Source organism: Bubalus kerabau, chromosome 8 (genome assembly GCF_029407905.1).
Source record: "Bubalus kerabau isolate K-KA32 ecotype Philippines breed swamp buffalo chromosome 8, PCC_UOA_SB_1v2, whole genome shotgun sequence".
Taxonomy (NCBI): domain Eukaryota; kingdom Metazoa; phylum Chordata; class Mammalia; order Artiodactyla; family Bovidae; genus Bubalus; species Bubalus kerabau.
This window is the reverse complement of record NC_073631.1, coordinates 74,005,969-74,033,941: the sequence shown is the minus strand read 5'-3', so window position 1 is coordinate 74,033,941 and position 27,973 is coordinate 74,005,969. Positions and strand designations below refer to the sequence as shown.

The 27,973-nt window shown below is 41.0% G+C and overlaps 1 long non-coding RNA gene across 1 annotated transcript; it reads left to right on the top strand.

Annotated features, from left to right (window-relative positions):
- The first annotated feature begins 14,684 nt into the window (after positions 1 to 14,684).
- LOC129658581 (uncharacterized) lies at positions 14,685 to 16,092 on the top strand. Its single transcript, XR_008717425.1, has 3 exons — positions 14,685 to 14,753; positions 15,346 to 15,462; positions 15,694 to 16,092. It is a non-coding gene; the product is annotated as an uncharacterized LOC129658581 (long non-coding RNA).
- The last annotated feature ends 11,881 nt before the right edge of the window (positions 16,093 to 27,973 follow it).

Here is a 27,973-nt window from a genome sequence, read left to right as displayed (position 1 = left end):
TCACCCCCAACCCCACAAGAACCTTCTGGTTCCAGCCAAGACCCAGGGCAACATACCCTTGCTGCAGATGGGTTCCTAATTGCTGCTCCCCAGCAGTGGACCCCATCTGTGCTCCCCAGCACATGGAACCTTCCTTCCCCCTCTGCTGATGTGCTGGCAGCCTCAGAGAAGCCTGGGACACTAGGGCCAAGTCCAGAGCCAGGCCACTGTCAGGCCCATGCACACCTAACCTCCTCCAATCTCCACGTCTATCTGCTCCGGGTCTCAGGACTGGATTTACACTTTTACTGCCACCACCCACATGCCAGTTCTGCAGGACTGTATGGCTTTGTTTTCCACTGAAGTCACCACACCTCACTATGGTCCCTTCCTCCACTTCCTCCCACCACACTGTGAGCGGCTCAAGGACACCTCTAGTCCTTGTTGTTTACGTGCACGTCTATTGCAACAGCATTCCAGCAGATGGCAGTCTAGAGACTGGAGGAAGGGGTGCCTTTAGTAATTCACAAAAAGCTGCCCTAAAGACTAGCACTGAGGTTCAAGAGAGAGGGGACATATGTACACCTATGGCTAATTCATGTTGATGTATGGCAGAAATCAAACCAATATTGTAAAGCAATCATCAGTCAATTAAAAAAAAAAAAAATATATATATATATATATAAAAGACCAGCAGCAGTGTCCCTGCCATGGTGGGACCTTGAGACTTTAGTATCCCTCTCCTGGTACATGTGAGGTGGATTCAGCCCTGTGCTCTCAACTTCTGACACCATCCGCAGCACAAAGGAAAGAGAGAGTAAGTGCTAGCCTCGATCAGCACAGAGACGCTCAGTATGACCCCCGCCCAGGCAAAAGCAGAGAAGTGCCCCTGTTGAGCTGCCCGGTGGGGCTGGAGAGATGGGGGGCTTGGGTAGTACCATCCCATCCCTCCTTTCGATCCCTGGCACCTTTCCTGGAGAAAGTCTCTCTCCCTGGAGTGCAGGAAGGATGAAGACACCCACTCTCCCTTTCTGTCCCACCCCCAGCTGCTAAAGGTACTACCCTTCAGAAGGGCCCAGGTTGGTTTCATTTTCCCAGGTAGTAGATGTTTCTAATTTTCTGGCTCCATGACTCCTTGAGGCATTGCAAATAAGGGGGTGCCTATACCGTCCTTGATGAGTGACATACCAGCTTCCACTGGTGGCCTTGAAAGCGCTCAAACTAGAAGGATAAGGCATGAGCAAGCTCAGGCTGCCTGTTCTCATAAAATGAGTCACACCGAGAAGAGAGTGTGAAATATTCAACAGCACAGCCTGGAACACTCTGAAGGTTTACATACCAGTCCCTCCCTGCCCCAGGAAGCAGGGGATGTGCCGTATGGTATGGCTGGAAGTCACAGACCCTCGGGCATCGAGGGAAGAGCCAGAGTGTCGCCACAGAGAACAAGCTGTCAGTCACCTATTACATTAATTAGTGGCTTTCTGGATCAGTGGAAGGGGTGACACTAGAGAAAGAGATGATTTCTGTGAAGGACCAGTCTGTGTAGAGAATGAGCTAGTTAGTGACTGACAAAGAAGTTAATGGTGAAATTAGTGGTAAACTAATGAGAAACTGGCCATGAGCGGGAACTCCGCAGCATCAGCAAAGGGATCCTTGCAATGGGAAATCCTTCCAGACCTTCTTTGGCCTTTCTTCCCAGAGCTGTGAGGAGATGACTTGTGCACTTGTGCACACACGGGCACGCATACACACACTCAGTGGAAGGGGGATCTTAGGAGATTCTTCAGTCTTAGGTCATGTACATCATTGTCAGAGAGCAGTTTCAGGAAGATGCCTGTATTCTCTATTTCTTAACTTTTTCTCTGAAATGGAGCAAGTCTCGGCTATCCCATTGCTTTCCAACCTCTGATTTCTGGAAAGATGAACAACTATAACAGTGTTATAGAGAAGAATCTGTTTGTCATTAAGTCACATCCAACTCTTGCAACCCCATGGATGGTAGCCTGCCAGGCTCCTCTGTCCATGGGATTCTCCAGGCAAGAATACTGGAGTGAGCTACCATTTCCTTTTTCAGGGGATCTTCCCAACCCAGGAATCGAAGCCGGGTCTCCTGCGTTGCAGGCAGATACTTTACCAACTGAGATATGAGGGAAGCCCACAGGGAAGAGTAGAAGTATTTAATTATTTACAGAGCTCCTTGCCATCACTTTCATTTGTTTTTCTCCACAGCACCCTAGTATTGATGGCTTCAGATGGGATAATGTATAGGAAAGAGTTTAAAGTAAGAAAGTCAGAGGATATTATTATATCAATGGTATAATTAATATATTTATATAGATATATATCTATATTAATATATTATATAAATATATTGATACAATGTATTATTAACATATAACAATTAATATATTTATATATTAATATAAATATATAATTATTGATAATATATAATAATCAATGATATAATAATAACCTCTGACTTTCTGTACTTTAAACTCTTTCCTATACATTATGCCATCTGAAGCCATCAATACTAGGGTGCCGTGGAGAAAAACAAATGAAAGTGGTGGCAAAGAGCTCTGTAAATAATTAAATACCAATCATTCATCCTGGCAGTGTGCTAAAGGAAAATAGCCTTGGGTGATTTTCAGGGCTTTCTCCATAAATAAGCCACTATAAAATCTGTTAACATCAGTCCTGTTTTTAAATTGTTGTTCTGTCTTTTAAAAATGTTGCTGTGCTAAACTGTAAGGAGCAGAGCCAAGGTTTCAAAACAAGTGGCTAGAGAGGGCTTAGAACAGTCTCCTTAGGCAGGAACAAAGAGTACAGCAATCACATTTAATTGCACCAACCCCTCACAAAGTCATCGTATGACACTGGCTTTTTCCCTGACCTTTTAGTCAGTATGCAGAGTCATGCTTCTCCCGGAGAGACCTTCCTCCCGCCCCCGCCGACCTCAGGCCATCTCACCCTCCCTGGCAGGAAACTTCACCCAAGAGATTTTTCCCCTATCCTTTTTAACAACAGGGATAATTAGCACATAATCTAAAACATAAAAAGGCACCTACATTTTGACTTGTTTTCCAAAAGAAAGAAGCTAGGTATAGTAGTTAATTTTGTTGCTTGCCTTCTGTCTATGAGCTAATAGTACCTTACAAATTTGCAGGTTAATGGTAGTAGATTGCACTTTTTGTCACTTTGATGTCTAGCTTATTTGATCATGCTTTAAAGAAAACAACTAACGGTTCTGTCTCCACCCCCAAGAAATGTCAATTCTTTTGATAGGAAATGGGTGAAGTCTTGAATCTGAGCTGAAAGAAAAGGATTCCCTCTATGCCAACTCCAAAACCCATGGATCAGGATGGAGGGATGATTCCTCAAGACATCTGGGGATAAAGCCACCTTGGCTCTAAGGGGTGTCTTGGGGGAAATTACTTCCTTTCTGCATGCTTACACCCAAAGAGCTATGCCACCAAAGGGTTATAGTGCTGGCCCGGGACCCCCAGAGTGAGCCAAGGGACAGAGATTTCCTACTTGGAGTAACCCAGGACCCAAGCCATGATGGCAAACCAGTGATGGAGAGTATATCACTGACTTCAGCTCATCAAAGCCTCTTACTTGGGTGGCCAGAGGTCCTGTCAGATGGGTGATGGGTGCTATAAAGAGAATTAAAGCAGGGGGTGGATAGGGGGAAATGCCATCTTAAATAACAGGATCAGGGAAGGTCTCTCTAATGAGGCCATATATGAGCCAGGCCATGAAGGGAGGAGAGAATTCTAAGCAGAAGGAGTGACCAGTGATGGTTCCTGGAACTGTTAGGAAACCACTTTGACTAGAGTGAAGTGAGTGGATTAAAGAGTTGTAGAAGGATAAAGTAGGAGAAATAACCAGGAGCCAGGCAGGTAGGATCTGGACTGGCCATGGTAAGACATTTGGATGTCATTTTCAGTGAAATAGATGCCACTGAAGTGTTTTGAGCAAGGGAGCAACCTGATCTGATTAATTTTGTTAAAAGTTCCCTCTGCCAGCCACGGATTGTATGTCAAGAATGGATTATATGTGGAGTTGAGAGAGTCAATTCCTAGGCAAGTTGAAAAGAAGTCTGGGGTCCTCAAGGAGGAGAAAGGGGTCTGGGGCTCTCGAAGCAGAGATAGGGGTCTGGAATTCTCAAGGAGCAGGAAAGGACAAATATCTTTTTTTTTTCCTCTACATTCCTTAGTCTTAGTCACATAAAATGTTTTTTTCTCTAAGCTCGGAACTGATGATTACACAACAAGAAACTTAGTTTAAACTCTGTACTAAGGATTATATATCAGCAATGTATCTTGCTTAAGGACAGTTTCTCCTTCCTGAAAATCTTCTGGCTAATCCTATTATCTTAAAATGTAATTTATAGGAGTGGGTCTAATAAGATCTTCACAACCTTGAGATATTCTTTTGATTTATTGTAATAATTAATTTAAAAAGTATATATCTCCCTTACTTAGACTAGCGAGGGGGGCACTCTCCATCCCCCTTCTGATGTCTATGTCAGAAACTTTCTGTCCCTTTTCATACTTTAATAAAATTCTGCTACACAAAAGCTCTTGAGTGATCAAGCATGGTCCCTGGTCCCTGGTCCTGAAGCTAAATCTTCTTCTTCAGAGATCACGAATCCGACACCATTCACCGTAAGCTATTGGTGTTCTGGGCAAGGTCAGAGTAGGGGGGCCAGTACCATCAATGAAATGGTAGTGATGTGAATTGTAGAAGCGTGATAGTGAAGATGGTGAGAAAGGATCTGTTCAAGATACATTTTGAAGGTAAAGCCAAAAGAAGTTGTTGGATTGGATTTGATGATGAAATCTGGGCGAGGAGAGTCTAGGATATTCTCTAGTATTTGGCTTGAGTGACTGGCCAACAAAGACACTATGGATGAAATGGGTAAGACTGGAGAAACAGGTTTTGGAGGGAAAGTAAAAATTAGGTTGTTGGTATGTCAAGCTTGAGACACTTGTCAGATGATGAAGAGGAGGTGTCAAACAGGAGCTGGACAGGGAGGCTGGAGTTGAGGGGAGAGGTCAGGGAATCGATGTTAATCTGAGAGTCATAGTGTAGAGATGGTATCCAAAGCCACAGGGCTGGAATGAGGTCACCAAGGGAGTGGGCATGACCAAAGAAGACGTCCAAACCCAGCCCTGGAGAATAATCCAGTGACAGACCATGGAGGTGAGGATTCAGCTGAGACTAAGAAGGAGAAGACAGGGAGGTGGAAGGTAAGTCAGAAGAGAGCACCGAGACGAGAGGGTTTCAGCTGAACTAGGTTGAATCAACCATGGCAATGACAGTCCAGGTGGATGAAGACGGTGAATCAACTGGCCATTAAAACTGGTGACATGGAAAAAAGAATGTTTGTCAGGGGACAGGGTGGGAATGAAAGACTGATTAGAAAGAAAACAGGAGAAGTAGAGACAGTGAGTACAGTCAACTCATGAATTTTTCCGTGAATGGAAATAGAGAAATCAGGCAGAAACTGGAGGTGATGTGGGCTCCAAGGAGGATTTTTTTTTTAATGGGAGCTATTGAAACATGTTTATTTGCTAATGGCAATGGTTCAGTAGAAAAGAAAAGAAAAACTCACAGAGGTCCAAACTAATCCCCCCCAAAATAGTCCAGTTTCTCAAAGCTCTTATATTCCAGAATGTGTGCTCCCCATTCTTGCCCACCCGCTTCGCCAAAGTCTGTAATATAAATTGGTAAGGATCCCAGCTTTACAGCACGTAGATGACAACAGCAAGCAATGCATGTACTCACATATCCCAGTTTCTCTTGTAAATTATTACCTTATTATATCATGATGTTTTGCAACAGTATTTTACATTTAAGTTTTGTGTACGTTCTTCAACCCATTCATTAAAAAACGTAAACACTGCTAAAACAACAGGAAAAAGACAAAGCCATGGGATCTCAAGAGTAGGACACAACTGAGTGACGAACTAGTCGGTGACTTGGATTTCAATAGCGACACCTAGTGGCGATAAGTAGCAGTAGCCGAAAAGAATTTAATTCCTGACTGAGCCAATTTTCCATTTTTTTCTTCCTCAGGTGACAGCAGCTAGATTGACATTTTCTATTGAATAAACATCCCTAAAAGGCCTTAGAGTCATCTGAGGGTGGAAGTTCCCAGAGAAGGCAAAAAGTCATTTTCCTGTTGGGCAGGATGGGGGCTCAGAGTCATAATTTAATTTTAGTAAAAAGGATAAATTATTTATTCATCTTCTGAGCATAAATCCTCTTTGGGTAATTTAGGGTGCTGGGTTCTCCCCTGACCTGAATTTTCTGAAGAGCAGCTTGAGCAGTTACAAACAATTCTCTTGCTATATAAACCGAGAGGAGGACCAGAAGGAACTCTGGCCAACAGAGGGTCTCACCTTATGACTTTGAACTATAGAATAAAGGCCATAGTAGGTGTTCACATCCAATGAATGTTGGTTAATTCTTAATGTATAACTCCTCCCAAGACCCCTAATGGAGCACAACACTCAATTTTAAATATAACTTTACATTTCATCTTTTCTGCCAATAGCTGATACTACAAAAGCTCCCCAAGAATCTGTGATTCTCCAGATGGGACAACTCACACAGTCCCATCAGTGCCGCCGTGCATCGTATTCTCAGTCCTTACTTTAAATAATGAGAAAATAAACCGTGCAAATAGATGGAAACCAAATGATAAAGGGAGAAGGGCGCATGGCTGAAAAAAATGTTTCTACGCTGAAGTATTAACCATAATAATATCATGAAAGGTCATCACGCACATGGAAATATTACAGGGATTAGAAGACAACTAAAATTCATGGGTTGGGCTTGCGAATCAACATCCCAGTTGCATTCTGAGGCAAATAAAACATGAAGCACAGGGCTGGTAACCCCTAAAGTTGCAGTACTTTGGTTTTCAAGTTCTTTATGAAAACAGAATTCTTCTCATCTTATTCTAAGCTGGTACATATTTTTGTATTAGCTTTACTCTTGGCTTTGTTTAGTGTGAAGGGAAAATTTTATGCTTGGTTGAAAACTGTGCATTGTTTATACTCTCGAGGATGCCCCTCTGGGGGTTACCAGATTCTGATTCTATGGGAGTCATTTTGTAACTTTGTAAATTGTAGGTTATTGATGGGAATGTAAGATAATTCTTGTCTGAAGGAAAATGAAAGCATTAGTTGCTCAGTCATGTTCAACTCTGCAATTCCACGGACTGTAACCTGCCAGGCTCCTCTGTCCATGGAATTCTCCAGGCAAGAATATTAGAGTGGGTAGCCAGCCATTCCTGTCTCCAGGGGATCTTCCCAACCAAGAGATAGAAACTGTCTCCTGCATTGCAGGTGGATTCTTTATCATCTGAGCCGTCAGGGAAGCCCAATTATTGTGTATAGACATGCGAATTCTGTCCTGTCTGGTAGAGGTTTAATTGACCACCTTCTCCCTCCATGAAAGGGGCCAATTTTGCCTCTGTTTTGTGCATTTCAACATTCCTGATCTAGAAATATATTTTCAACTTCTCCCTTAAACTGTCAGCTCCTTACCAACTTCGTCATTAGTAAAATCTTTAGCACCTTTTTCACTTTTATTTTTGTATTTATGTCATACTTTGATCATGACTCTTGCTCATGAATTATACTCCACAAATATATAGTAGGAATTGCAAGATCTATAAAGGCTATGTCATAGTATAGGAAAATGTTTATGATAATGAAATAAAAGGATGGGTGCTTTTCTTTTCAAAATGTTCTTTCCCAGTTAAACCCCCCAAAAAATGAGAAAAATTAAAATTTGCAACAAGAAAGTGAGTGCTTTATAACATTTTTTCAGCTTAAGTTCTTTAGAAGTCTTCTTTTCCCTGTGAGATATTATATACCAAAGAACGAACTTAAAAATTAAGAAGGAGTATGCACTTACTCTATGCCCTACATTGTCCCTGGTACTATGATGAATGCATAAGTATAAGATGGGGTCCTTGGCCCAAATAAGTTTAATATGGAAATCTATTAGCTCGAAGGTGGCTTCTGCAAGTTTGAGTAACAAGGAATTATTTCCATGTGGAGAAAAGGGGTCAGAATTTCAGAGCCCCCATTTTGCCCATCTACTCCCTGATTCATCTTCCCCTACCAGAGATTCCCAGCTTCACCCCACACTGACTTGAGGAAGGGGACCTCCCTGATCTGTCTCTAATGCTCTGTCACAATCATGGATGTGACTTGTTCCTTAATTCCTGGTAAGCCAGTGAAATCTAGCTGTAACAAACACAGAAATAAATATACAACTAGATTGGACATAAAAGGATAAAGTTAGCAAAGAGTACACAATACCACTGTTATCTCTTACACCAATTGCAAGTTTGGAGGCTCCCAAGACTACCATCAGTTCCACCAGGATTTATAGAACTCACCGAACACTGTGATAGTTTGTTTGTTTGTTTTAAATTAAAAAAAGGATAGAGATTTAAATCAGCAAAGAAAAGAGACAGGAGGCAGAGTCCAGAAAAATTGTTCTCTCTCAGTGGAGCTGTGGACAGTGCTAACTTTTCTGGCAACAATGTGTGACAATATGCATGGAGGGCTGACAATATGCCAACCAGGGAAGCTCACGGAGCCTTGATGTCCACAGTTATTACTGGGACTCAGTCACATGAATGTACCTGACTGCCCAAGTGGCTGACCTTTAGTCTCCAGCCCCTCTGGAGGTGTAACAGACACTGCATGGCCTAGAGCCCTCACCAGAAATCACGGTGTTAGACTATCTGATGTGATCCAAGACTCTCAGGGAAACAGAAACCCTCTCATCAAGCAGCATATTCCCAGAACCTAGAAATCAGGAGCTAAGGGCAAAGGCCAGACCTCTGGGGGTCAGGTTAGTTCTCTTCATATACACAGGCAGAAGCTCATTGTCCTTCACCGACCAGGAACTCCTCTGAGCTGTTAATAGGAAAATGAGTCCAGACAGAGACACAAATCCCCTTTTATCAGCACTAAAGCTTGACTTGTGATTCTAGGTAGGAGCCTAGAGTTCTACCTCTTCCCAAGAAGGCCCATCCCCTGTAGTGGAGACTTGATTCACTGCCTTGAATTCACTACTCTAAGAATTCAGCAGGACAGTGCATATGACACTGCTCCCATGTTCAAGGAAAGAATTCATGCAAATGAGAAGAAAACACATTTTGTTCAGCGTATGATGGGAACCAAGAGTAACTGACTGTGGGTCCATGACCGTCCCACCCCTAAAGAAACCCTTCCTCTGCTTCTGCTCACTCCACCTTGTCCTAGCTCCCATCCCTCTGTTTGTTGGGCTTACAAATGTTCAGACTGTTGAACAGTATTTCCACAGCTAATGAATGGCCTGAGCTGAGTCACTGCAGTGGACTCAGTGCCCAGGGTGGCTCTGGCATGGAAAATACAGGCCAAGAAATGACCAGCATTTTCTTTGGTGTGAGGCCTGAGGCCCTGAACTTGTGACCCTAAGAACTGCTATAACCTTTCTGATGTTACCAGGATCTTAGAGAATCTGCCTACTATCTCTTTATTATTCATCACCTTTTTCATGCAGGCCTTGCTTATACAGCACATCAAGACTTAAAATTTTTTTGAATATTTAAAAAATTACTAAATAGTAATTATAATTAAAGGTAACTGCTAATTAATAATTTATAGTTAAATATAAAATTTTAAAGTTAAATTGATTATAAAAGGTAAGATTTGCTCATTTTAAGTGAAACAACCCAAATATATAAAAACATATATTAATCTCCAGTTTTTCTCCATTTTTACACCTGAGGTAATGAAAGGTAATAGTTGATATATAGCCTTATGAATATGTGCAAATATGTATACGTTATTTTGTGGTTTGATGTTTACAAATGTAGGCTCATAGCATGCATGCTGCTCAGCAATTTGCTTTTTTCACATAATAATATATATCTCCAGGTCAATGGATATATTTGTCAGGATATAAGCTTGGCTGCTATATCAAAAATTTATAAAATACTGAAACTTAAGTGAGACAGAAGTGTCTATATCAGGGATGGTTATTTTTATGTTTCAGCTTGACTGGGCTAAGGGATACCCAGATAGCTGGTAAAACATTATTTCTGGATATGTCTCTGAGAGTATTTCTAGGAAAGATGAGCACCACCAAAGGGTGAACTGAGTAAAACAGATGGCCATCCCCAGTGTGGGTGGGCATCACCCTGTCTGTTGGAGCCCAAATGCTCACAGTCCCCGCTCCTGCTGGACTGCCTTCCCTCTCCCAGCCTGCACCTACAGTTTTCTAGGATAAACTGACAGAGAAGGAGAAAACTTAGGCCTGGATTACAGCTCTCTGCATGATATGCAAGTACCATCCCAAAGTGAATGGCCTTTCTGGGACATCCCTGAGGGATAGTGATGAATGAAAGTGCTTTCAGAGTGCAGAATTTCAGACAGGGCACCTAGCTGTTCACTTTGCTTAGAAGGAAAAATGGCCAGACGTGTGATTGTACACCAATTTATGGGCTGTGGTCAACGGCTCAACAGGATGGTCAGGGACTAGTCAACTTGAAGATACAGCAATAGGTATTATCTAGAGCAGAGGAAAAGGGCTGAAAAAAACATCCACACCTCAAAATAGAGACTCAGGAACCTGTGAGGCACCATCCAAAGGTTGGACGTTATGCAATTGGAAGAGAAGAGGAGGAGAAGACGGCACAGAAGAAAATTTTGAAAAATAAATGGCTAAAAACTTCTTAGACTTGGTGAAAGACATAAATTTAGAGATTCATTCAATAAGCTTAGCCAACCCAAAACAGGATAAAAATTTTAAAGCTGCCTAAACACTTCATAATCAAATTCCCAAAAAGAGGAAGGAGAAAGTGAGGAAGAGGGAGGGGGCAGGGGATGAGAAGAGGAAGAAGGAGGAGGAGAAGGAGGAGGAGAAAGAGAGGAAAATAAAGAGAAATTTTTAAAGCAGTTATAGATAAATGGCACATGACATTGTGGGAATCATCATGGAATTCTCGTTAGAAACCACAAAGATATTCTCATCAGAAAACATAGACAATGAAACAATATACTTAAAATGATGAAAGAAAAAAAAACTGACTACCTAGAATTTTATATCCTGAAAAAAAGTCCAGAGTGAAAGTGAAATAAAAAACATTCTCAGAGGAAAAAACGAATGGAATTTGTCTCCTGCAAGCCTGCTCTGAAAGAAGTGTCAAAGGTAGTCCTTCAGGCTGAAGGGGAAATATACCAGAAGGAAATCTGTGTCTATGGAGTGAAGGAAAAGCAATAGGTGGTAACTGTTAACATAAAATATATGTAAATATGAAATATTTTTCCCTCCTGAGTTCTTTAAAACACTAAATAAACCAATAAATCCATTTTAAATATGAATACATACACAGGTTAAAAGCAAAGGATGGATGAAGATATACCATGAAAAGCACTGTAGATTTCAGAACAAGGAATACTACCAAGAATAGAAATGATATTACATAATGCTGAGAGGTTAATTGACAGAATCGTAATTGTGTATGTACCTAATAAAAGAGCTTCAAATTGTGTGAAGCAAAGACTGCTGGAATTGTAAGAAGAAAGAGACAAATCCACAACTATAATTGATTTCAACTCTCCTTTCAATAATTGTTAGAATAAGTAGACAGAAACTGATAAAAAATGGAAGACCTAAAAGACACTATCAACCAGCTGAACCTAATTTTCATTTGTAGAACTCTACCCCAACCCTAGCAGTACACATGTTCTTTCCAAGTGCACATGAAGCATTCACCAAGGTAAAACACTTTCTGAGCCTTCAAACAAATATTAACACATTTAAAAGAACTGAAATCATACAAAGTATGCTCCTGAACCATAATGGAACTAAACTAAAAATCAATAACAGAAGCTAGGTTGAAATCCTAGCTTTCTGTTGATAGGTTGATTATGCCAAAGCCTTTGACTGTGTAGATCACAACAAACTGTGGAAAATTCTTCAAGAGGTGGGAATACCAGACCACCTGACCTGCCTCCTGAGAAATCTGTATTCAGGTCAAGAAGCAACAGTTAGAACAGGACATGGAACAACAGACTGGTTCCCAATCAGGAAAGGAGTATGTCAAGGCTGTATATTGTCACCCTGCTTATTTAACTTATATGCAGAGTACATCATGTTAAATCCTGGGCTGGATGAAGCACAAGCTGGAATCAAGATTGCCAGGAGAACTATCAATAACCTCAGATATGCAGATGACACCACCCTTACGGCAGAAAGTGAAGAAGAACTAAAGAGCCTCTTGATGAAAGTGAAAGAGGAGAGTGAAAAAGCTGGCTTAAAACTCAGCATTCAGAAAACGAAGATCATGGCATCTGGTCCTATCACTTCATGGCAAATAGATGGGGAAACAGCAGAAACAGTGACAGACTTTATTTTGGGGGGCTCCAAAATCACTGCAGATGGTGCCTGCAGCCATGAAATTAAAAGACGCTTACTCCTTGGAAGAAAAACTATGACCAACCTAGACAGCATATTCAAAAGCAGAGACATTACTTTGCCAACAAAGGTCCGTCTAGTCAAGGCTATAGTGGTAGTTGTGTATGGATGTGAGAGTTACACTAGAAAGAAGGCTGAGTGCTGAAGAATTGATGCTTTTGAATTGTGGTGTTGGAGAAGACTCTTGAGAGTCCCTTGGACAGCAAGATGATCCAGCCAGTCCATCCTAAAGGAGATCAGTCCTGAATATTCATTGGAAGGACTGATGCTGAAGCTGAAACTCCAATATTTTGGTCACCTGATGTGAAGAACTGACTCCTTGGAAAAGACTCTGATGCTGAGAAAGATTGAAGGCGGGAGGAGAAGGGGACGACAGAGGATGAGATGGTTGGATGGCATCACCGACTCGATGGACATGAGTTTGAGCAAGCTCCAGGAGCTGGTGATGGACAGGAAAGCCTGGCATGCTGCAGTCCATGGAGCTGCAAAGAGTCGGACACGACTGAGTGACTAAACTGAACTGAAGTTTAAATCCAAATATTTGTTAATCCAAATTTAATAAAGATTGCCTGAGTGTTTCCCAAAAGGTTTTAGCAAAGCAAAGTCCCATGTATAAGAGTGTTTCCTGGAGACAACTTCTTTCTTCAGAGGTGGTCTGGAGGACAAATGAGATTCATGAATGATCTCTTTGGTACGAAAACCTTAGACAGGCAGTATTAATATATATACACAATAGAAACAGCATGGGATTTGGAGCTAACCAGTTGTGTGACATTAAGGAAAACACTCAACCTCTGTAAGTTTCACTACCCCTTACCTGTAGCCAAGAGTCACTCCTAAAGTCTCCAGAGTCTGACTATTTGGCTTCTAATCTAGCCACCATCACTGACTAATAGGTGATCTTGGGCAAATTAACTAACCTCCTTGTGCTTCAGTTTCATCACCTGTATAGTAACAGCAACAATGATTCAGGTCCTGATTTTCCTGGGACAGCCCTAGCTCATGTTTATTGTTCTGCTATAATTATTAACAGTGTCCTGGTTTGGGTGATAAATTAAGTGCCCACCCTGATAAATAGTGCTAATATCTTTGAAGGTTGTTGAGAGGATTAAGTCAGTTCATAGGTATAAAGGGCAGTCAGGCTCATATCTATCCTTTCAGTACATCTGAGTGCTTGCTACAGTCCAGATGTTTTCCTAGGTGCTAGGGTGTGACGGGAAACAGAACAAAAACACACTCAGAGTCTGACATAGTGGTTAAGTGCACGGGCTCCGATGCTAGACTCCTAGAACATGAAACCTGGCTCTCTTCTCTATTAGCTGTGTGATCTTGAGCAAGCAATTTTAGTCCACACCTGTCAAATGAGTTGTTAGGAAGAGTGAATGGGTTAATATTTGCAGAACACTGTAGACCAGTAGCATTCATAGTAAATGCTATATGAATATTTGTTAGATAAATAAAGACAACTTACATTCCAAATGTTAGGAAGTTTAAGTACTTTGGTATATGAGATATGTATATGCACTTATACTGGAACTTACCTTTTTGAACTAAAGTTGTTCATTCACTGGTTTTCCAAAAAAAAAAAAAAAAAAAGCAAGACTCCTCCAAGGGTGAATCAATGGTTCCTTCTTTTCTAGAGACAGAGACTTCCAGGAACTTTTAGGTTACAATTTTTTCTAACTTAAAAAAATACATATAAAGTCCCATCACATTCTCACAACAATCACAGAAAGTAGATATTATTAATAGGATTTGTATAGGGAAACTGAGATTCAAAGACTTGCCAAGGACCCAAAGCTTTGTGTCTTTTTGATCAAGTCTCTAGCAAAGTTTTAAGGGGAATTTAAGTGTTTGCTCAAGGATAGCGAGCATGCTTCATTTGCCAGATCAGGCCAGAACCAGTTCAAATAACACATTGTCAAAGCCAATATTCCATTATCAGAGACAGAACAACTATAATAGTAAAACCTTGAGGCGAACACAGGCAGTTGAGCTCCAGAGACCAGTGACAGGAAGAGAAGAGACCCTGAAATCAGTGGATGCTGTGCCTACAACAGTCAGCTCTTACCTTCCCTGGGATAGGATGATGCACCCTCCCTAGGGCGTCACCTGCAGCCTGGCTGTATCTAATCCTGTGTTTAAAGACCCTCCCACCCACAACTCTCAGGCTTCAACCCATTTGATTTCACCCATCACTGTTTCCAATATTTGTAAACACAGCAGCTCTTTGTTTTCTATCAAGAGACTCCAAACATTTCCAACGGTTAATGCATGTGGGTCTAATCCAGGCTTTGCAAACAAAACCGGTTGATCATGACATTACATGGCATAATATATGTGCACTGATGCACTTCCCAGTGCTTCTTGCCTTGCCCTCAACCTCTTGGAGTGTGCAAAGTGTGCCTGTTAAAGATCATAATATGAGCGCCTTTTACTCTGAGTGCCTTTTTCCCTGAAGCCTTAAAAGTGCTCTCCGCTAATGGCCTATATAAGGATCTTCTTGAGACTGGAGATGGCCACTTGGGCTTTAAATCTAAATGGCATCAGATTTAAACATTTTTGTCCCTGTTTTAAACATTCCTAATATCTTCAGAAAGAGACCCTGAAAAGTGTGGAAGCAGCACTTTGCAGGAAACCACCCTCAGTAGGAAACCCCTTTACTTGTTACCTTAGCAACTAAATTAACTAACTTGTAAACAAGGCACCATCAGGCTCTACTCATCTCCGGTCCAAGCACACCTTTCAGATCTTTTAATCACACAATGCCTTGCCTAACTGGTTGGTTCTTTCCATAGATCAAAGAAGTAGAGATGAAGAATAAGTAACTAACAGATGACCAGACCTCTTTTCTCGCTTCCCCTTCAGTAATCTCATGAGCAAACGGTGTGACCAAACTATGAACAAGATAGAACTTAGAGCAACGTCACAAAAAGCCGACGAGCCTGCATGCAGTGGAGGATGGCAGCGACAGCCCCCATTTCGGTGATTAACTTGAGTTACTTCCCTGCTTCCCTTTAAAGCTTTCATGACCGAGCAGAATCTTAGAAGGAGGTTTTGGGGGAACATTGAGTGTCCCATGTCCCCAGATTGCCGGCATTCTGTTTAAAGGCACCTTTCCTTTCTGTCAATGTCTGTGAATATTGATTTTGTAAGTGGTAAGTTGATTCATTCTATAACAAATGGACCACTTTTACCCTTTCTTATGTGCCCTAGGGAAGTCCTGATTTAGAAGATGCCCCTCTAACTCCAGCTTAAGCTGCAATTGTTGATGACATAACTGACTGTGGGCTGATGTTTAATATCCCTGAAGCAGGCCACAAGACTTTGACCCATCTCAGTCTCCTCTGGAAGAATGTGTTCTTTCACAGACCCAAAAGGAAAAGAGTAAAGAGAGGAGATTGAAGACCTCAGAATTGTAAAGGGGAGGAAGAATCATGGATTCTTTTCTCTTTAAACATTAGTCATTTAAAATGTGCAATTTTAAGGCTGCATTGATCTTCTTGACAGTCCTAGGAAAACTTTCTTTCCTTTCTTAATTCTGTTTCTGGACTTCCTTCCAGCTATCAGCAAAAGCCAGAGCTGAAATCCCACTGAGAATTTTGTGCACTGCTAGAAATCCTATGTTTCACTCAGTGGACAGTTCTGAATTAATTGTTAATCTGCTGGTGGGTGTTACTTTTTTTTTTTTTAAACAGATTGTGACTTTATAACTTTTGAGAAGCCAGGCAAAACCACTTATGAGAGAAGGAAAAGAATAAGAAAACAAAAAATCTGAGAAAATGTCATTTCTCCCTGGAAGCCTTTCTGTCTTTATGCCATGGAGAATAGTTGAACCATCAAAAAATCCATTTATAATTAGTGTTAGTGAAACAAGGAGCTTGGGGGAATAAACTGAACAAAGGCAAGAATGGCAAATCTTGATACATTTTGCAAAAGGTAAGACTCAGGATTTTTAAAAGTTTAAATACAACATGTCATTTATATGCTGCTGTACTTATATGGCTCTAAGGTAATTTTTAAAACAAATATTATAAGGATAAAGTCCTTATAAAAAAGAAATATATATATATATATGTAGGAATGCCCTTTTTCTCTGGAAATCGACTACATGTCACTAGTCTTTATCATGCTGATTAATGTCTGATCAGTGAGAGAAATTCAAGGGTGAGATATTCAGTGTTGTCAGTCAACTGACCACGGTAGTATTTTCCAGAGATTCAGTTCTTACTGTCCCCTGATGTTGCTGCCAAGGAGAAAATCCTACTATCTCTGTGCTTTGCCAGGGGCAGAGAGAGCCCACTAAGAGTATTAGCAGAGTAGAGACTGGAGTTATATGCATGGAAGGGGTTTCATGGAGAGGTGATAGCTCCTAACCTCACAGAAACCTCCTCTGACTAGAGTTGTCTTCCTCGTCTAGCTTCAGAGCACCCAGAGATGCACTTTGGTTTTCCCTTTTGCAGTGCTGCTGCTGCTGCTAAGTCACTTCAGTCGTGTCTGACTCTGTGTGACCCCATAGACGGCAGCCCACCAGGCTCCCCCGTCCCTGGGATTCTCCAGGCAAGAACACTGGATTGGGTTGCCATTTCCTTCTCCAATGCATGAAAGTGAAAAGTGAAAGGGAAGTCGCTCAGTCGTGTCTGACTCTTGGCAACCCCATGGAGTGCAGCCTACCAGGCTCCTCCGTCCACGGGATTTTCCAGGCAAGAATACTGGAGTGGGGTGCCATCGCCTTTTCCGCTTTTGCAGTGAGACCCATCCAATTGGCCACAAGGTACTCATTCTGCATTTACTGGTCAAATGCAGGGCAATTAGTCCATTTAGCGGTTCTAAAAATACTGTCATCTATGTAAGATAGCAAGATACATAGGACAATGTAAGCTTCTAGAGCTTCTTGGCATTTAGGAGCAGAGGAATAAGTCAGGCAATCCTTAATGACCAGGTTTTCATTGTATCGCTCTGTACTATTTACAACATTATTTGTGTGTGTGTGCTTGCTTGCTGTGGCAGTACATGTATGAAATAACTCACCAAAATCATATTAATTGGGAGGCAGGCTTGTCTGGTGGAGAAAACATAGCTTTGGAGAAAAGCAGTGCTGTATTTTAACTCTGGTGCTCCTACTCAGCAACTCTGGGATCTAGGGAGCTGAATGAACACTCTGCCCCTGTAACCCTCATCCTGGATTGGTAAGTAGGGATGATGATATCCAGCTATGAACAGTGAAAGAGATACCATATTCAAGTTCTTAATAGAATAGGTCATGTGAGGAACATACTTTGAGAACCAGAGACCCATTGACTATTACCATCTTTCTATAGTTATTCTTCTTAATACAATCTTCTTTTTGACATAAACTTTCCATGCATACTGATGTGTTTTGGTCTTATTTATCTATCTTTACCAGGATTTTAAAATCACTTCCTAGACAAAAATCTCCTGTCTTGAGTTATTAATGCTTTTTTTTCTGAGTCTAATTTTTAGTCATTATAAAGTTAACTTGGTGTAGCAATGCAATTGATCTTTGTAGATTTCTCTTATATTCTGCAGTCAACTGGCAGATTACTTTTTTTTTTTTGGATTACTTTATTTTGTCATTTTATTTGTTGACTTTCCTGAATATATGAATAATAGTGTGACAAGTACGTTAGCCAAAAAGCAAGTACAATCAGAATACAACTCTATTCTTCCCCCCACTACTTGCAAAAATTCCTTGCCCCTGAACAAAATCTTATGGTATGTCTCATAACTTCTCTGGTCAGTCTTAGGTGGGTGTTTATTGAAAATCCTTAACAACTGTTCTGATTGGGCCCAAAACCGATCAGATCTCATTCTGACCCAATAACTGAAGCGGGCTCCTGGAAAACACCTGCTGGGATAAGTGTTACCTCTTCCATTTCTGCTTCTTGGACCATAGAGCTCAGAAGTGGGGTCATGGCAGCTGAGTGTGTGTGTGTGTTTGTGTGTGAGAGAGAGAGAGATGGCTCAGGCTGGGGCATTTATCACCTGCTATAGAGAAGAAGGCAGTGCTAGTGGTAGAGAATGCCCCTGCCAATGCAGGAGACGTAAGAGATGAGGGTTTGATCCCTGGGTTGGGAAGATCCCCTGGAGGAGGGCATGGCAACCCACTTAAGTATTCTTGCCTGGAGAATCCCATGGCCAGAGGAATCTTGTGGGCTACAGTCCATGGCTCAGAGTAGGACATGACTTAAGCGACTTAGGATGCACCCACGCACAGAAGTAATACTCATGTACAGGACGCACCCACGCACAGAAGTAGTACTGTGTATTTGGGTGATTGCTCTGGCTCAGAATCGACCTTGTTCTTAGGTAAAAAAAAAAAAAAAAAAAATCTTGTGTCTAGTGCCAAGTCACTCATTAAAATTTTATGTCATATATTATTCAAAATGTTAAAGCTTATTTAATATTAACGTCTTTTCTCTACCCCAGACTGAGGAAGGAAGGCAGATCAGCTTCTCTTTGCTTGTCTGTACCTTCTGTCCCTCCCTCCCTGTCACCAGGATGGCCCTGGCAACTTCATAGTTCACAGGGTAGGGGGTCAGGGAGGCGACTGATGAGAACCAGGATAGGTGGGACTTCACAGGCACAGATATAACCCGGAACTGGTATCTCTGATGGTGGCGGTATGTCATAAATGTAGACAGCTACTGCCTTACACTTTTAAGACTGTTAATCAGCGTGTATGTTAACTGGGGCGCTGGTTGTAGGCTGGATCAAATGTCGATACTGCCACCACGTGGCCACAAAATGTAATGCAACTCTAGGGCAAGCTGGGTAATAGTCTCCTAAATTCTTTTTTTTTTTTTTAAAGCTCTTGAAAAACATGGTTAAGGCAGCACACATACACCTTTTAAAAATAGTTTGGTTAAAAAAATAAAGAGAGAAATAGGAGTAGCTAAAATGTGTGTGTGTGTTTAAAATGATTTTCAATTATCAAACAACATCACAAGAAATGTAAAGCATTATAGTAAAAAAGACGGAGAAGGCAATGGAACCCCACTCCAGTACTCTTGCCTGGAAAATCCCATGGACGGAGGAGCCTGGTAGGCTGCAGTCCATGGGGTCGCTAAGAGTCGGACACGACTGAGCGACTTCACTTTCACTTTTCTCTTTCATGCATTGGAGAAGGAAATGGCAACCCACTCCAGTGTTCTTGCCTGGAGAATCCCAGGGACAGCGGCAGAGCCTGGTGGGCTGCCGTCTATGGGGTCACACAGAGTCGGACACGACTGAAGTGACTTAGCAGCAGCAGCAGCATAGTAAAAAAGAAGAAAACAGAATCCCTCCACCCAAAAACAAATATGGCTAAAACATGGATTAAAAATTTTCTTCTAGCATTTCTCCGATAACAACCATAATAATTACTAGGTGCCATTTAGTTAGCTCATATGCCAAACTCTTTTCTAAATGCTTTTAAAAATGTTTTTTCAATAGATGAATGAATAAAGAAAATGTGGCATATACTACATACAATGGAATATTATTCAGCCTCAACAAGGTAAGAAATTCTGACATATGTGACAACTATATGAACTTTGAAAACATTATGCTAGGTGAAATCAACCAGACAAAATAGTACAAATATTGAATGATTCCACTTACATGAGGTCCCTAGAACAGGCAAATTCACAGAAACAGAAAGCAGAACAGAGAGGCTGTTGCCAGGGGCCGGGAAGGGGGCGAATGGGGTGTTATTGCTTAATAAGGTTTTGTTTGTTTCAGGATCTGCTGTTTTGGTAAGAAGTCAAAGGTGGCGCTCTGTCCTCTCCTTAGGAGGCACAGATACCCAGATGTCTGTGGCATTTTCTGTGATGTTAACCATCATCGGTAATTGTTGATGGATCTCCCAGGACCATTAATTCAGCAAGGATTGGGAAATGACGACACTCCCTCTTCATGTGTTAGCTGGAATGCTTGTACAAAGAAAAGCTTCCCTTTGATTTTTTTATTTTTTTGGTTATCAAGGTACATACAGTGTATACAGGAAGGGCTGGATAGAATATTTGGTAATTTCTCTTTATTTACCATTTTTCAAAATACTGTGTCAGTTTCCTAATAGTGCGTCTTCCTTGGTGGCTCAGATGGTAAAGAATCTGCCTGCTATGTGGGAGATCTGGGTTCAATCCCTGGGTTGGGAAGATCCCCTGGAGGAGGGCATGGCAACCCACACTAGTATTCTTGCCTGGAGAATTCCATGTTCAGAGGAACCTGGCTGGGTACAATCCATGGGGTCACAAAGAGTCGGACATGACTTTCATATTTCATATTTCCTAGCAGTGAGCATTGTTTGTCTTAATATCATTTTGAACTCATGATTTAAGCAAATTATTGTGTTTCAGGGAATTCCCTGGTGGTCCAGTGGCTGAGAATCCGCTCTCCCGATTCAGGGGGCTAGGGTTCAATCCCTGGTCAGGGAACTAGATCCCACATGGGACAACTAAAGATCCCGCATGCTGCAACTAAGACTCGGCACAGCCAAATAAATAAACATTAAAAAAAAAAAACATATTTGATATGTTCCAACTGTTCTAGTTACTGTAATAAGCAGAATAATGCTTCCCAAAGTTGCTCACATCCTAATGCCAGGAATCCGTGAGTATTTTACATACATGGCAAAGAGAAATTAAGGTAGCAAATGGAATCAAGTTCACTAACCCACTGACCTTAAAATAGGGAGATATCCTGGATGACCTGGGTGGCCCCAAGTCCTCCCCTGGGTCCCTACAATTAGAAGAGGGAGGCAAAAAGAAGAGGTCAGAGTGATGAGATGTGAAAACTCTACCATTGCTGAATCTGAAGACAGAGGGAAAATGTCATGAGCCCAGGAAGGCAGGCAGTCTCCAGAAACTGGAAAGGCAAGGAAACAGATTTTCCCCTAGAAGTTCCAGAAAGGAATGCCGTCCTGCTGACATCTCGGTTTTGGCTCAGTGAGCCCAGTGTGGGCTTTTAACCTACATAACTGCATCTTTCATTGGTGCTAAGCTGCTCACTCATGGTAATTTGTTACAGCAACAGCAGAGAGCTAACACAGTTCTTATCCTTATTGAAACCCATATTGATCCATCTGTGGCTGGTGTTATCCTTTGCAAACTGGCTTCCGACTCCTTGAATTTTCTTGCTTTCTGGTATGATAAGATGTCACAGGCCCCCCTACCTCAACTTCTCTTGTTCTCTTTACTGTAATTTGTGAGTGTAAATAGGAAAATCCAGCACTTAACATTTTTTTCTTCTCTGCATACTTTACTCCTTTCTCTTCAAAAATGCATTCCCTATGAGATCACTACAGAATCCTGTTCCATTTCCCTCTGGAGTCTTCCTTCCTAACCCCCTAAAGCTGTCCTCAGGCCTCATTTCTTCTTTCTCCACAGTCCTCCACAGTATTCTATCTATGCAATAATTCCCCCATGCCAAGAGCTCCTAAAGATGTATTTCTCTCCCTTATATCTGCTGGTACCAGTACAGGACCTCATCTCTAACTGCTTGTTAACTTTTATTCCCACTGTCTCGAAACTCTTACTGATAATGACTATTTCTGTTAAATAGTCTACTCAGATTCAAACTCTGGGGGCTATTTAAAAATCTTCCCTGTCCTGTGACCCTCCTAAAATAAGAAATATAACCAATATTATATTGGTGGCAGTATAATATTTTTACTTTTGTTTTGCTATAATAAATTTTTAAAGTCGGTTTTGCCCTTAAGTGTCCCTCCATGGACACAGAGCCCTGTGAGAAGCCAAGTAATCATCAGAGGTTACTTGTGAGCACAGAACTAGAGCTCGGGGGTAACATGATTTGAAGAGTTAATGTCCCCAACTAAGATGCTGTGATGTATGGGCCTTCTCATGGGACTGCAATTCCTGAAGTCTTTGTTAAGGCTCCCTCTTCCCTGTGGTCCTTGCCAGCCTTATTTCTATGCCCCTGTGCCTGACAACATTCTTTTGATTTCTTTACAAATATTGCTATCTTCAAACTGATGGCAGATAATCTTAAAGGTACATAGTCACAAAATTAAATGAGATGGGTATCTCTATCTATCTAGAGTTAGAGTTACCCAGGAGAGTAGCTATGTCTCTGCTTTAACATTTTGTATGAGTAATATTTAAGAATTTTTTTTTTAAACTTTACATAATTGTATTAGTTTAGCCAAATATCAAAATGAATCCGCCACAGGTATACATGTGTTCCCCATCCTGAACCCTCCTCCCTCCTCCCTCCCCTATTTAAGAAATTTAAAGAACTATTTCTTTAAGAAATATTACTTGAGAACAACAATTTGTGTATATGCTGTGATGCCGGATGTGGGCCTGAGTGGCCTGTGTGTCACTGTGGAGCTTAGCGCCCTCTTGTGTTCACAACAAAGCCAAGCATAGCTGGCTCTACGGTTTTTCAAGTTTATTTTTAACTGTATCTTGATGTCTGAATTTGGCTCCCAGTTTTAAAAAGGATCTGGCATCCTGAGAATCATATTACAGAGAGCCAGCTCTAGGAAAAACCAAGAACACAAAATTCTTTATATCCCTTACTTTCTCTTTCTTTTCATCTCTTTTATTTTCTTTTATTAGATTCCCTACTCTATCCAACACTTTCTTTTCCCCCATTTTTTTCTCTCCAGAGCTCCTTGAACATATCTGAGACTATAGCTTACTATTAAATAATCTAAATTTAAATTTGTGTAATTGTTATGATTCCAATAAATATTTTAATACATTAGACATCAAAATATGTTGCTTAGATAGATAGATGGAACCAAACAGAACTCAATTACACCAGAGAAATGAAAGTCAAAACCACAATGAGGTATCACTTCACAGGAGTCCAAATGGCTATCAACAAAAAGTCTACAAAAAAAAAAAATGCTGGAGAGGGTATGGAGAAAAGGGAAGAGTAAATTGGTACAGCCACTATAGAAAACAGTATGGAGACTCCTCAGAGAACTAAAAATAGAGTTGCCATATGATCCAGCAAGCCCACTCCTGTGTATATATTCACACAGGATTATAATCTGAAAAGATAGCAGCACTGTTTATAATAGCCAAGACATGGAGACAACCTAACATTTGTCCATTGGCAGATGAATGGATAAAGAAGATGTATACACACACACACACACAATGGAATATTACTCAGGCACAAGAAAACAAGGAATTAATGCTATTTGTAGCAACATGGATGGACCTAGAGATTATCATATTAACTAGTGTAACTGAAGACAGAATAAAGACAAATATTACATTATAAGACTTGTTAGTGGAATTTTAAAAAAGGATATGAATGAACTTATTTACAAAACAGAAATAGATTTACAGACATAGAAAATAATCTTACGGTTACCAAGGGGAAGAGGGAGAGGATAAATTTGGAATTTGGCATTAAAAGATACACACTACTATGTATAGAATAGATAAACAAGTAATAGATAAACAAAAAAAATAGACAACAATAGATACACTATAGCACAAGTCAATATCTTGTAATAACCTCTAATGGAAAAGAATCTGAAAAAGAGTATATTATATATATTATAGAATATATTATACATGATCACATTGCTGTATACCTGAAACTAACACAACATTGTATGTCAACTGTACTTCAATTAAAACATTCTTTTAAGGTGTCATAGCTCTAGACTCCACTGGGAAAAATGTTTTCCCTCAGAAATGAGAGGTTTTTAATAAGAGGCATGATACTGATTGTGAAGAGAGAGACAGACTCAAACTCTTCCAGAATCTCAAAATGGCAATGACAGCTACAAATCAAAGAATAGAACATATATAGCCTAGCTCAATGTTAAGACCTTAACAGTTATCCAGGATACACTAAACAAGATGATCATTTGTTAAGGCCCTTTACAGACATGCCAGTCACAGGGCCTGTCAGGCCAATTAACTATTTCCAAGGCAAAGTACCTTCCTGAGATACCCAAGCTGATTGAAATGGGCCATCCCTCAGTTTTTTTTGTTTTGTTTTTTGTTTTTGTTTTTTTTTTCCCTCAGTTGTTTTTGTACTAAGAGAAGGCCTCTGATTAGGACAGAGGTGGGCACCTGGAAACCTCTGAAGTGGCTTGGTTTACAAAGCTCTATCTATCAGGGACAAGTAATAGAGCCAGTTGGATTTTCTCCCTCAGGTAGTTGAATGGGAAAGAGTCAGTTGGCTGATGACAGGTGTAGACAAGACATAAAAGAGAAGCAAAGTCCAAAAGAGGAGTTATATGAATAGCAGCATATTAGCTAAAGGTCCATCAGCTTCTGCTGAAAAAGCAAATGTTAATCTGGTCCCTAAACTCCAGTACTTTGGCCACCTCATGCGAAGAGTTGACTCATTGGAAAAGACTCTGATGCTGGGAGGGATTGGGGGCAGGAGGAGAAGGGGACGACAGAGGATGAGATGGCTGGATGGCATCACTGACTCGATGGATGTGAGTCTGAGTGAACTCTGGAAGTTGGTGATGGACAGGGAAGCCTGGCATGCTGCGATTCATGGGGTCACAAAGAGTCGGACACGACTGAGCGACTGAACTGAACTGAACTGAACTGAACTGAAAGTTGGTTTAGATTGTGAAAGGAACTACTCTCGGAAGTGAAAGTAATACCAGTCTCCTTCTTTGCAATAAATTTTTTTCCAGTAAACCCCCATTATCTGATAGGGTATGAGATCTCTGATTCATGCAATAAAAGGAAATTAGCAGCAGTGTGGGGAATAAGTTAAAGGAGAAAGTCTCTGCTATTGTAGAACCTGAATGGTAGTTGGGAAGATCATGTATATTAATACATAGACTATTGATTAGTTTTTTACTAATGTGCTCAGTCACTCAGTTGTGTCCGACTCTTTGCAAGCCCGTGGACTCCAGCCTGCCAGGTTCCTCTGTCCATGGGATTTCCCAGGCAAGAATACTGGAGTGGGTTGCCATTTCCTATCTTACTACTGAGTAGTGTAGTAAGGTACCAGGGATACAAAGATAAATAAAACATAGACCCTGTCCTCCAGGGGCTCAGAGACTCCACTGGGAAATGGACTGTGCAAAGGGGATGTCCAACATGCAGAGGGAAGGGGGAAGGAGCTGAAGATGCTTCTAAAGTCCAATTACTGCTTTCTATTAGAAAAGAATATTGTACAATGTTTCTGTTTATGTAGAGGAAGCTCAGTTAATATAACTCATGGCCTCTCTCCATTCCCTTACCCCTTCTTCTGGGTAAGTTTAATCTTAGGAAGAATTAAAATGGGTATGTGTGGGATAAATCTTCTCTTCTTCCCTTTGGGATCTAGAAGCCCCAAAACAGACACTCTAACTCTGCCTACAAGTGGTACTTAAGTGCCTAAATTTGAGGTTCAGTGAATAGGTCTATTTGGCTCTTGGTCTAAGCTTCCCAATTTCATTTTATCAGCAAATACAGTGATATTTGATTTCCCATCCACCTTGTTCTTTTGTGTTTCATTTTGTTCAGTTCCTGTGTGGGAAAGAGAAATTATTATTTGAAGCCTCCTGGAGGCAACAATACTCACATGGAGGTCTTTAGGACCTCATAAACTCCTGCAACCACTGTTATTTAGAGCATTGGTGGAACTAGACTGAGGTCAAAAGTGGTCAGACGTGTGACTGAAGGTCTGGAATGAAAAAATGAGCTGGGCCAATTGTATTATGTAATGAAAGCAAAAAAAAAAAAATTCCAGGTGGTAGCAAGACAGAAGGACATGCGGAGGAGAGCTGAAGCCCAATATTGGTAGTGCTTTAGCATCAAGAATCCCAAAGCTCAAACATCTTTTAGCTCAAGTCACAGTGAATCTCAGCCTCATTCTTAGACTTTTCTGAAATTCTTTGGGGATTTTGGAAGACAGTTCTCCATGGGTCTCTCATGTTTCTACTTATTCTGTGATCAGAAGCAATGTTCTAGGGGACAGACAGCCTTGGAAGATAGTGTGCCCCTCTGAAGCAAAGGGCAGGTTTGTTCACTGACCAGTAAAATAAAGACAGTATCTCCCAAGGGGGCAAAGGTTAGGCAGCTTTGGCTGATAATAAAAGATTTGGGTTCCCTATGTCCTGGCTCCTCCATGCAATGTAACCCACTGCATGTGAAGGTATTATCCAACCGTCTTGCAGATGCCCTGTGGGAACTGGGGTTTCGGCAACTGACACAGCAATGCTGACACTCCAGCTTCTGCTACTGCAATTAATGAACTATGTTTGGCCTCTACTCTGGAGGTCTAATGTCTTTTTCCAGTGTCCATGAAATAGCAGCAGGCTGACTTGTTAGCTTGCAAGTAGGGTAAAATCTCTGACTCTTCACTATTGACAGTATACCTTATAAAAAGAAAACAAGCCTTTGAAACTTCCCTTTTCTGAGATATCTTGATAAAGTCTCCTTTCTTTGCCAGGAGCCCTGACTAGAACATGTTTAAAGCAAATCGTTCTAGCAAACTGAATGGGAAAAATACTTTCAAGTTATATCTCTGTAAGGAGCTAATATCCAAAATATAAAAAAAAAAAAAAAACCCACACAACTCAATAGCTAAAAAATACACAATCCATATACAGTTGACCCTTGCATATTATGGATTTGAACTACAGGGATCCACTGATATGTATTTTTTAGTAGTATTTTTTAATAGCAAATACTACAGTACTACTTAATCCATAGTAGGTTGACTCCAGGATTGCAAAACTGTGGATACAGAACTATGACTAAGAGAGCGAACTAGAAGCTACATGCAGATTTTGAGAAGCTTGGAGGATCAGCGCCCCTAACTGCTACTTCGTACAAAGGTCAACTGTAGTTTTCTTTTTAGAGACCACAAGGTATGTTAGAGCCTCCAAGCTTCATTGGGTGTTCTCAGTCACTAACTAGTTCTTAGGTATAGTATTCTTATATTATCAGCCTCTAAAAATCTCTTGTGTGTCATTGCATTTTAACTGCTCAGTCAAGGTGATGGCCTATTCAGAACTGTCCACACTTTAACCAGGGGCCCATAGGTGCTTACAATGATTAGGTGGGATTGAGGTTAGAAATTGGAAAAAGACATACAGATAGCCAAGAGGCACAGGAAAAGATGGATGACTAAGTGAGTGAGAAAACCAAACAAGCAGTGAAGCTGGGTGAGAGTAAAGAAATCATAAGATAGATGGTGGAGAAAAGTCATGAATACCGTGATCACAGTACCAGTCACAGAAATGAGGACTTGGTATCTTCACATAGTTTCTTCCTCTATGTGTCCGGTGTTTATTTGTATATTTGACTAATTTTCTTCTTTCATGTCATTCCCACCCGCCCCTCCCCCCCCCCCCCCCAGTTATATATTGGATGTGTTCATGATGACACATTTTTCACATTAGTCCTCAGGTTACAGAATAACCAGAGAGGATTTTCACTTTCTAGGAAAGGAATAGGGTCCATCCAGGAATTCTGTCTTATAGATGGATGAGTTTTTTGACAACACTGGAGAATTCAGTTAGTGTATTTGAGTTGTGCATTGTGGTAGA